This window comes from Muntiacus reevesi, chromosome 10 (genome assembly GCF_963930625.1).
Source record: "Muntiacus reevesi chromosome 10, mMunRee1.1, whole genome shotgun sequence".
Lineage (NCBI taxonomy): Eukaryota > Metazoa > Chordata > Mammalia > Artiodactyla > Cervidae > Muntiacus > Muntiacus reevesi.
This window is the reverse complement of record NC_089258.1, coordinates 26,157,738-26,168,543: the sequence shown is the minus strand read 5'-3', so window position 1 is coordinate 26,168,543 and position 10,806 is coordinate 26,157,738. Positions and strand designations below refer to the sequence as shown.

At 41.8% G+C, this 10,806-nt stretch overlaps 1 pseudogene; it reads right to left on the bottom strand.

The window, feature by feature from the left end:
* Window positions 1-578: 578 nt before the first annotated feature.
* LOC136176793 (large ribosomal subunit protein uL18 pseudogene) lies at window positions 579-1,440 on the bottom strand (annotated as a pseudogene).
* Window positions 1,441-10,806: the final 9,366 nt, after the last annotated feature.

Sequence of the window (10,806 nt, the reverse complement as noted above, 5' to 3'; positions counted from 1 at the left end):
TTTGCTTCTATCCAACAAATTCTCCAAACAGCAGCCAGAGCAATCTCTGAAAATTCACAAACTTTGCTGTAGTGCAGCTTCAGTGGTTTTCCTAGGATCTTTCAAAGTAGAGCTGGTGAGGAAGAGTCCTAGGTTCCTTTCTGGTTGTAAGCCTACTACAGCTCCCTAGGGTCGTATTTCCCTTCCATCCCCTTGCTTGGAGAAGTCAGCTTGAGATATTCTGATAAAGGAAGAGTACCAGGGATGAAAGACAGAGAGAAGGAAGACTAACAGTATTGAAGCCCTGAAATCCAGTCTCACTTTGAAACCTGGTATGCCATAGCTCTTTTTGAATTTGGTTATGTTTTTGCCCATGCTAGTTTGAATTGGATTTCTGTCTCTTGAAGCCCCAAAGATCCTGAGTAATAACCTCCCATTCAGTGTTGAGTTTCATAGAGCATCTAACTGGGGCTCAATGTTTTTTTACTGTTTTCTTTTTTTTTTTTGCTTGTTCAGTAAGTTTATTATTGTCTTTATCTGAAAAATCTTGATAGAAGATTGTGGTCTGGTTTATTAACTCTTGGTGGCCCATTTGAGCACTAAGGAAGCTTGCCTTCTTCTGAGCTACCTGATCTTTCTTCTGGGCAAGCGACATTTTGGGCTGATTCCACCTCTTCTTTTTAGCTTCTTTCCTAGGCTTCTCATACACTGGATTCTCTTGTATTGCAGCATGAGCTTTTTTTTTTTAAAAAAAAAAAAAAAACTCCATCATGTATGGAGTTATGTTGTTCTTTAAGAATGGAGAGAATTGTTTCTTATAAGCATCCTCATCTTCTTCAGTCGGGTAACACATGTAATCTGCAGCATTCTGCCCCATGATGTGCTTTGGGTGTACCTCAGCACTGAATTCTTTGCTTTCTGAATCATAGCTAGGGAACCGTTTGGTACTGTGAGGGATAGACAAACCTTCATTGACAGCTCCCTTCAGGGCCCCAGAAACTTTATTCCCAGTAGTAGTCCTGGCAAGTCCTGCATCAAAGTAACAGGTGAAGGCACCAGGTTGACCATCAATGCTTTCCACATTGTATTCATCTCCAGTCACCTTGACTTGGTCTTCATAGATTTTGTCCATTCCAAACCTATTCAGAAGCCTGCATGCCAGTACAACGTGCCACAGCATAATCTGTGAGGCCAACCGTCACCCATACTTTGGGAGTTCGTGAGCATAAGCTACACAAATGATCACGTCTCCTTCTATACGGGCATAAGCAGTCTGACAATTGATACCTCTGTTCATTACACGAACGATCATTCTATATTTGGTGTGCTGTACTTATTTTTATCTTGGATTACCAGTTGTTTCCGAGCATAGTAGTCAGTTTTGCCCTCTTGCTGTCTTCTGAACTTCACGTGGTATGTCTTGAAGTAAGTCTTGTTCTCAAGAACTTTAACAAACCCCATCCTGCAGAACAGAGTTCGGACACTGCGGCTTGCCACAGATTTGCAGGGCCAGTACCGTTCTGGCTGGGGGTGGGGTGGGGTGGGGTGGGGCGGGAAGCTCAATTTGAATTGTTCTTCGGGTGAGGTTTATGAGAATTTATGGAATATAAAGTCCTTATGTCTGCCTTATACAAACACAGAATTCTACATAGTTGAAGGGGGAAGTAGTCAGAGGTGACTCAAAGAGTCATGACATTTATATCCTAAAATACATCTTGTTACTGTGGTAGTCATTAGGGCAGATTACCATTATCCCAGTTCCTCTTTGAGTCATCACCCCCCATGACATTGGGTGTAGCAATAAGATTTGCTTTGACAAATGCAGCACAAATGGGAGTGACATGGGACAGTTCTAGACGGAATCTTCAAGAGGTTACATGAAGTTTACATGTTCCCATCTCACTACTCTGGAGATGATGGAAGCACATGTTGAGATGAAACTTCTATCAACTGAGTGAATGATTATGGTGGGCTGAGACCTCCTGCCAGCCCACTTGTGATCACGTGGATGAGAAATAAATATTTGTTAAGTCACTGAAATTTGGGGGTTGTTATCGCCATAAAACCTATCCTATCCTGACTGATACAGTCATTCAAAAAGTTGAGTAATATAATTCTGGAAGACTTTGACTTTGGACTTGAGAATCTATAATGAACATAATTATGGGGAGAGTGGAAGTAAAGATCTCAACTGATATCTAGAAGACATCACAGCTTACATGAGATTTTGTAGACCTTGTGTTACATTTTTGATAGTCTGCTAATGATTCCTCTCAAATCTATTTTAAAGCTCTAGATAAAGGTTTTATTTTGCTGTTTTTCCAAAATCTGTTATTGTTGGTGACCTCTGATCCTTATTAAACATTTTTAATTAATTCCTCAAGTACAATTCAATCTAGGTACACTCAAAACAGAAGCCATTTGATTTTTATAAACAGAAACCTTCTAGCCCCCAAAATTCCATTTTTATTCATGTGGTTTGCTATATTTTTGTTCAGTTTTTGTTCTAATCTCATGTTTAGGAAAATTCTTGTTTGGGTCTCCAGGATAGAATTTTATATGCGGAGCAAATGGGCTTTAGGGATATCTACAACATCATTTGTTGGAGGTAATGTATACAAAGGATATTGCCAATGGATTTGAGGTGACTTATCCTTACTGAGATTAAGGGGAAGATTTGCAATCATAACCTACAGTGCATTTATAGCTCTTACATCTTATATATGTAAAATCACTACATAAGGTCACGTATGAAAATTAGATTTCTCTATTTTTTGCAGTTGTACTAATTCAAACTGAGATTCTTCTTTTTCCCCAAATTTCATATATGGATTTTGGTATTTATCTCATTTATCATTGCTTGTATAGGAGAAGATATGAATACTTAAGTACTATCTTGATGCCAAGATGTTGGGAGCACCTAGATCCACCTGGATACTTTTTGATACTTGGGAGCAGATGTTAACAATTGTCACAAGATACCAAGAGCCCACAAGAAGGTGAAATGATCAGATGAGACCCTCGAAAAGTAGTGTCTCCAGCCTGAAGATGAAGTTCAAATTTGTAGATGATTCAATGTGTGTAGTGTACATGTATATGTACATCTTTAATTTAGAGATGGGTTTAATCAGTCACACTGTCAACCACATGATACTAAGGGCTATGACAAAGTTGACAAAATTCTTATGACTCTGTGAGTCAGATTGCTTTTGGTCTCTTTAATCATCTAGGGAACCCAGGGAGGCCACAGCTAGGAAGAGGAAAGGAAATTGCAGGGGGGTAGCCCACTGATCATTGTGCAGAATGCTTTTGTGCAGAAATCTGGCAAGAATAATGTTATTGACCTTCCATTGGTCTGTCACTCTAAGTATCATGAGTTTAATACAGACACTACATTATTGCTGATTCTACAAAACCTGCATGCTAATATCCCTAAAGAATTCAGAATTGATAGAAATAGCCCTACATCCTAATGAATCTCAAACTGTAGATAAATATGGATGCCTGCCCTCCCAGAAGAGGAGGGTAAGTGTTCTCCTGGGTGCTGATGATATGGCATTAATGTCATGGCAATAAAAAACGCCTCAGTAATTGGCTCTGAATAATAAACCATTGTCAGTACTTTTGATGTAGAGTATTTCAAGTTAATGTTACTCTCATTAGTAGATATTTCCCCAAATTTCTTTAAATAAATAACAAAACAAAAACAATAATTATAATAAAACTGGACCCATGTTCATATAAACAGTTCAGTCATTTAATTTTCTTGGGGCTAGTTCATTCAGTCAAATCCACTGGGAAGTCACATGATTCAGGGATATATTATTGAGAGTTTTTAATAAGCCTTGGGGTGACTGTTAACATCTGCTTTGGATATTTTCTATTTCAAAACAATCTCAACCATGCTTTGTGGGACATAATTTTGTGTGGCAGGATCCAGGCCACTTCCTGAAGAAAAAATAATTTTGCTAGTAGATTCATTTCTGTGGGAAAGGGGTAACTTTTGAATCCGATGGAAATCCTGCCTAGATACCTCGATTTTTTAAAATAAGGCAAGGACATTACTACCTGTACCAAGTATTGTCTCACACAGTGCTATGCTGGAGATGGTTCTCTCTGGTTTGTGAGACTGTACACATCTCTTCCCACAGCCATGGTCGGTGGTGTGAAGTCGGTAGCTTGAAATTGGTCAGAGCAAGAGTATTAACACCAGTGGTTCTTTGAGTGATTTTGCCCCTTGGGGACACCTGGCAATCTCTAGACATTGTTGTCACAACTTGGGGATTGCTACTGACATCTAGTGGGTAGAAGCCAGGGATGCTGTTCAATATCCTAAAATGCTAAAGACAGCCCCTACCCTTACCCTCTCTTGCAGCCAACAAAGTATCTGTGTGTTCAGTCGGTAGGTCATGTCCGACTCTTTGCGCCCCCATGGACTGTAGCCCACCAGGCTCCTCTGTTTATGGAGTTTTCCAGGCAAGAATACTGGTGCCTGTGCTAAGTCACTTCAGTCGTGTTTGACTCTTTGTGACCCTATGGTCTGTAGCCTGCCAGGCTCCACTGTCAATGGGATTTTCCAGTGTTTCAAGAATACTGGAGTGGGTTGTTATTCCCTCCTCCAGGAGATCTTCCCAACCCAGGGATCGAACCTGAGCCTCTTGTGTTTCCTGCACTGGCAGATGGATTCTTTACCATTGTGTCACCTGGGAATTATCTAGCACAAAATGTCAACAGTGCTGAAGCTGAGGAACTGTAATTTATACCATGGGAATTAGAAAACTTTACAAGTGTGGGTTTTTTTTTTTTTTTGAATGTCAGTTTATCAGCCACCAACCCCTCAAATTAATTCTTATGCCCTCATTACTGTACAATTTCTAATTCCTATCAGAAGTTGGCTACGAGAAGTGATATTCTTGGGAAGACTGAAAGCTGTGTTCTCCCCAGGGTAATCATATAGAGCACAAGTTGGCAATCTTTTTTTCTGTAAATGGCAGATAGTAAATATTTTAGGCTTTGTAGACCATATGGTCTCTGTTGCAAATACTTACCTCAACCATTATAGTGTAAAAGCATTTATCAGTTCAGTTTGTCCAACTCTTTGCGAACCCATGAATCGCAGCACGCCAGGCCTCCCTGTCGATCACCAACTCCTGGAGTTTACCCAAACTCATGTTCATTGAGTTGGTGATGACATCCAACCATCTCATCCTCTGTCCTCCCCTTCTCCTCCTGCCCTCCATCTTTCCCAACATCAGTGTCTTTTCAAATGGAAATTGAATGAGGATGGTTGTGCTCTAATAAAAATATTTACAAGTCTGGTCACAAAGTTTGCTGACCTCTGACTTAGATTATTAGTTTAGCCCCACTTTAGAACTGCCTTCACTGAGGCTTTGGTACCTTCAGCTTTTACTATTAATAACTTATAAGATACAACCACATTCTGTTTGCTGCAACATTTGACACCAAAGGAAAAAAAAAGACATTGAGAACACTTTCCACTGGGTCATTATATACTTGATTCTTAAGGTTCCAAAGGATAAATTTCTTAAAATGCTTGGCTTCCCATTGAGCAACTAATTATGCTTACCTTTTTTCCTGATTTACTTTGTATACTCAGTTCAGTTGCTCAGTCATGTCCGACTCTTTGCGACCCCATGGATCGCAGCACTCCAGGCCTCCCTGTCCATCACCAGCTCCCGGAGTTTACTCAAACTTATGCCCAACGAGTCGGTGATGCCATCCAGCCATCCCATCCTCTGTCGGCCCTTCTCCCCCTGCCCCCAATCCCTCCCAGCATCAGGGTCTTTTCCAATAAGTCAACTCTTTGCACGAGGTGGACAAAGTACTGGAGTTTCAGCTTCAGCATCAGTCCTTCCAATGCACACCCAGGACTGATCTCCTTTAGGATGGACTGGTAGGATCTCCTTGCAGTCCAAGGGACTCTCAAGAGTCTTCTCCAACACCATAATTCAAGAGCATCAATTTTTCGGCGCTCAGCTTTCTTCACAGTCCAACTGTCACATCCATACATGACCACCGGAAAAACCATAGCCTTGGCCAGATGGACCTTTGCTGGCAAAGTAATGTCCCTGCTTTTTAATATGCTATCTAGGTTGGTCATAACTTTCCTTCCAAGGAGTAAGCGACTTTTAATTTCTTGGCTGCAATCACCATCTGCAGTGATTTTGGAGCCCCCCAAAATAAAGTCTGACACTGTTTCCACTGTCTCCCCATCTATTTCCCAAGAGGTGATGGGACCAGATGCCGTGATCTTAGTTTTCTGAATGTTAAGCTTTAAGTCAATTTTTTCACTCTCCTCTTTCACTTTCATCAAGAGACTTTTTAGTTCATGTTCACTTCCTGCCATAAGGGTGGTGTCATCTGCATATCTGAGGTTATTGATATTTCTCCCGGCAATCTTGATTCCAGCTTGTGCTTCTTTCAGCCCAGCATTTCTCATGATGTACTCTGCATATAAGTTAAATAAGCAGGGTGAAAATATACAGCCTTGACGTACTCCTTTTCCTATTTGGAACTAGCCTGTTTTCCATGTCCGGTTCTAACTGTTGCTTCCTGACCTGCATACAGGTTTCTCAAGAAGCAGGTCAGGTGGTCTGGTATTCCCATCTCCTTCAGAATTTTCCACAGTTTATTGTGATCTACACAGTCGAAGGCTTTGCCGTAGTCAATAAAGCAGAAATAGATGCTTTTCTGGAACTCTCTTGCTTTTTCGATGATCCAGAGTGCGGGGAGCGGCTTGAAAGAGCTGACTCTGGGAGCTGCCTTGATTATCAAGGGTTCCTTCAAGGACATAGCTCTCTGTCCCGCCACCCCTCTGAATTTACTATCCAAAGTTAAACAGAACACTAATAAGCCTTGAATGCACACAAGATGCAGACAGATAGCCTTTTTACGATTACCCCTAATATAAATCAGGATGCCATTCCTGTGCTCTGGCGCCTAGTGAGAGTTCTAATTATTGTTATCTTAAGATGATGTACATGGGGAAGAATTTTCTTTGGGATGCCTCCTTCTTGGTTTAAGTATAAATGAAGCTTAGAGAAATAAAGGAGCATCGTTGACTGCAGCGATCCTCTCGACCCCACCTGTCCTGTGTCTTTATTTCTTAGCCTAAAGGAACGCGTCGTGTTGCTCGCTGAAATCTCCCAGCTGGTCAGGCACCAGCTGATATTGGCAATTTGATCTCTGGTTCTTCTGCCTTTTCTAAAACCAGCTTGAACATCTGGAAGTTCACAGTTCATGTATTGCTGAAGCCTGGCTTGGAGAATTTTGAGCATTACTTTGCTAGCGTGTGAGATGAGTGCAATTGTGCAGTAGTTTGAGCATTCCTTCGGATTGCCTATACTAGGATGCTCAAAAGTATCTGTCTTCATGGGGGAAATCTAGATCAGTGCTCCAAAAATTTCATGTACATGCAAGTCATCTGGGAATCCTGTTGGAAGATTCTGATCCAGCAGGTCTGGGGTAGGGCCTGAGAGTCTGCATTTCTGAAGAGTTTCCGGGAGATATTGACACTGTTGGTCTTGGGACCACAATGTTAGCAGTAAGGTCGTGGAATATCATAGTATTTTGGTAACAAATTCTTCCCAGAAGATTCTTACCATGGAATTTATCTCAACTACATTTCTCCTTTTGCGTTTTGGCTGCTTTAATTTATAATTTGAAATTTTATTTTTGGAAGTGGTGAGATGGGGCATAGAAATAAATCTAATACGAATAACTTTGGATGCACATTTTTGTTTTTACAAGTTTAGCCTGATACTACTCAGTTGTACAATGAATCCATACATAACAAACAAGAAGATTAATTTTACGTTACTTCTTCAGGACAGGGATTTTTTTTTAAAGTTTTCAAATTTGGGATCTTCAGTTTTGCAGCTGGGCAACATATTCCTGTCTACTTCACTTGAAACATGTGAAAGCTCAGAAAAGTCCCTCCCTAGCTTTTGCTGATCCTCTGGGCCAAGACGGTTCTTAAAAGCTGATTGTTTTGCCCACGAAAAGTTTCTGTACAGGATCGAGTTCCTTATTAAATGCTACTGCTATAAGATCGATGGCCTTCCGCAAAAGGACCTAGACAGACAACCAAATGGCAGGAGAACCTGAGGCCCTCTGAAGAATCATTGAGATTCTGTTACCTGGTCGGAAACTCTATGGTCCAGAGCGCGGGCCAGAGCGGCCACATTGCTACTGGCTCCGCCCCCAGCTCCCGGGCGACCCGCCTCGCAGTGACGAACCCGGCGCCTCTTCAGTGGGCGAAGCTCAGCTGCGGGAAAGCTTCTCAGAGAAAGCGTTTACACTCGTGTACTGAATGCCCCTTTAAAACATACGTCCCTTCAGTTCTCACTTGGGAATGAATAGGAGTTTTCGTGTCAGCGTCTTGTATGAGCAGGAAGATTTGTAAGTGAAAGTTATCCCATTTCATGAGGAGATTATAGACTAATATTTCCACGTCTCCTTCCTAATGTGGAACCTCAGGATGAAAATGGCCGATTTCAGCCTGTCTTTTTCAGCCTTCTGCTGTTGCCCCTCGAAGCCCTAGGCAACTGGCAGGAGGTAGCAAAGGGACCAGTGGACCCTGTTGACTGTCAGAGGCTGGGCCTTTGGACTCCGCGTGATGTCTGTCAGCCCCAGACTGAACAGCTTCCTTGGCTGTGAGGTATTTGCTATGTCTCCTGAAGTTTGGGCGAAGCAGAGAAGACGACGGTGCACCAAAAGCTGTGGGACACCATGCTCTGGCCTCCAGGTGGTGGAGGGCTGCTCTCTGTTCTCAAGAGACTGGCTAAGCAAGTATGTTAAATTTCCTTTGTCACTAGGTGGCAGAATATAATTAAGATGTCTTTTTTTTTTTTTTTTTTTTCCCTTTCTCATAGCGTTGAAAGGTGTTTTTAGTTCCTTCTTAATGACCTGTTTCATTACTTTGCAGTATTTGCTAATGCCAGTTAGGGTTGAAGGAATGAAATAAAATTTCTTCTGCAAACATTTCCTGTACTTAGGAAGGAATTTAGTATTTCATTTAATTGGTTTGTGTCTTAAAGGGAAGTATCCTTATAAAGTGCATTCCCTTCCTAAAGTCTATCATTTGGACAATCCAGGCTTCTTGTTTTACAAATAATTATTATTTTTTTTTAATTTAATTTTACTTAAAGAATGATTTTATTTATTTATTTGCTTTTGTGCTAGGGTCTTCATTGCTGCACGGGCTTTTCTTTGGTTTCGGAGCACCAACTCTAGGCATGTGGGCTTTAATAGTTGCGGCAGGTGGATTCAGTAGTTGCGGCTCCCAGGCTCTAGAACACAGGCTCAATAGTTGTGGTTCAGAGGCTTAGTTGCTCCACGTCATGTGGAATCTTCCTGGACCAGGAATGGAACCTGCCTCTCCTGCACTGGCAGGTGGATTCTTCACCACTGAGTCACCAGGGAAGCCCTTGTTATTTTTGTGAAACTGCAGACATTGTTTCACGTCACTTCCACCTATTCCAAGTGCCTGCATCTAAAATAAGGACTAGTGGGAATTCTTTTTGTGGTCCAGTGGTTAGGACTTTGTATTTTCCTTGCCAGGACCCAGGTTCAGTCTCTGGTGGGGGTACTAAGATCCTGCAAGCCAAGTGGCTTGGAGGAAAAAAAAAAAGTGCAGTTTCGATGATTAACACAATCAAGTAATTAAATATTCCTGTGGAGCATAGTTTCAGGATACGCACAGTTATCCACAGAAGCCCAGTTTTGCAGGGGTGGGAGTGGTCTGACTGCTGTCTGTGAAATTTGGGATTTATTCTGCTGGGGAGAATACATCCTTGACTCAATTCCTGAATCTTCATTCAACCCTCAGATGAATGTATACAAAGAGGTTTTTTTGTTTTTGTTTGTTTTGTTTTATCAGAGTATATAATTGCTTTACACTGCTTTGTCAGTTTCTGCTGTAGAGCAAATGAATCAGCCACACGTATACAGTTGTCCTCTCTTTTTTGGATTTCCTTTCCATTTAGGTCACCACAGAGCACCGAGTTCCCTGTACTGTATGCAAAGAGTTTAAATGAACAGAAAGCAACAGACCAAATGTGTGGTCGGCATATACAAATTGAGAATCTTTCACATGTCCTCTGCCCTCTTTTCAGTTATCGTCAGGCCAGAGAGTCTTCAGCTGAATCTCTTGTGGCTGAAAGTACTCGCTTCTAGGCCTCAGTCTTGTGCTCCGTTCTCTGCTCTTCCAGGGTTGGTTTCTCCCTTCGTCTCTTTCTCAGTTGGAAGTTCACCTTCTGCATTTACCCTTGATTAGCACTGGCCCAAAGTATCCCTTTTACCCCTTTGCCTTAGTTGGGTTGGCTATACCTTTTCTGCAAGGGTTGCTGTATTTTCCTCTCGCCTCACTTCCTCTTCAGATTTTCCATTTTTACATGGAGGCCCCCGTTGATTCTCCTTTCCAGAGTGCTAATACCACAAAGTTGACTGGTCGGCCTGTCCTCTTTCTTCTCTTTTTCTTACTTTCACTTCCCCATGAGCTGGATATATGCCACACATCAGGGACTGCACTATGTATTGGGGCTATCAGAATGGAAGAAATAGAGTCTTGCCTTAGAAGATCTCAGAGCTTGGCGGGGTCCAGGTGACCAGGGTAATGGAGCATAGATGAGGGCAGTGCAACATGGTATGTATCAGAAAAAATGTAGGCACAGGTGATACAGGAGCATGGAAGAGGGGTGGGCTTACTGTGTTTGGAACAAGGTCTGAAAAGGTTTGCTCAGGTGAGCATTTTCTTTCTGTTTTTGTATTTTAATTTTGGTTCAGGTTATACATTCATATAGTTCA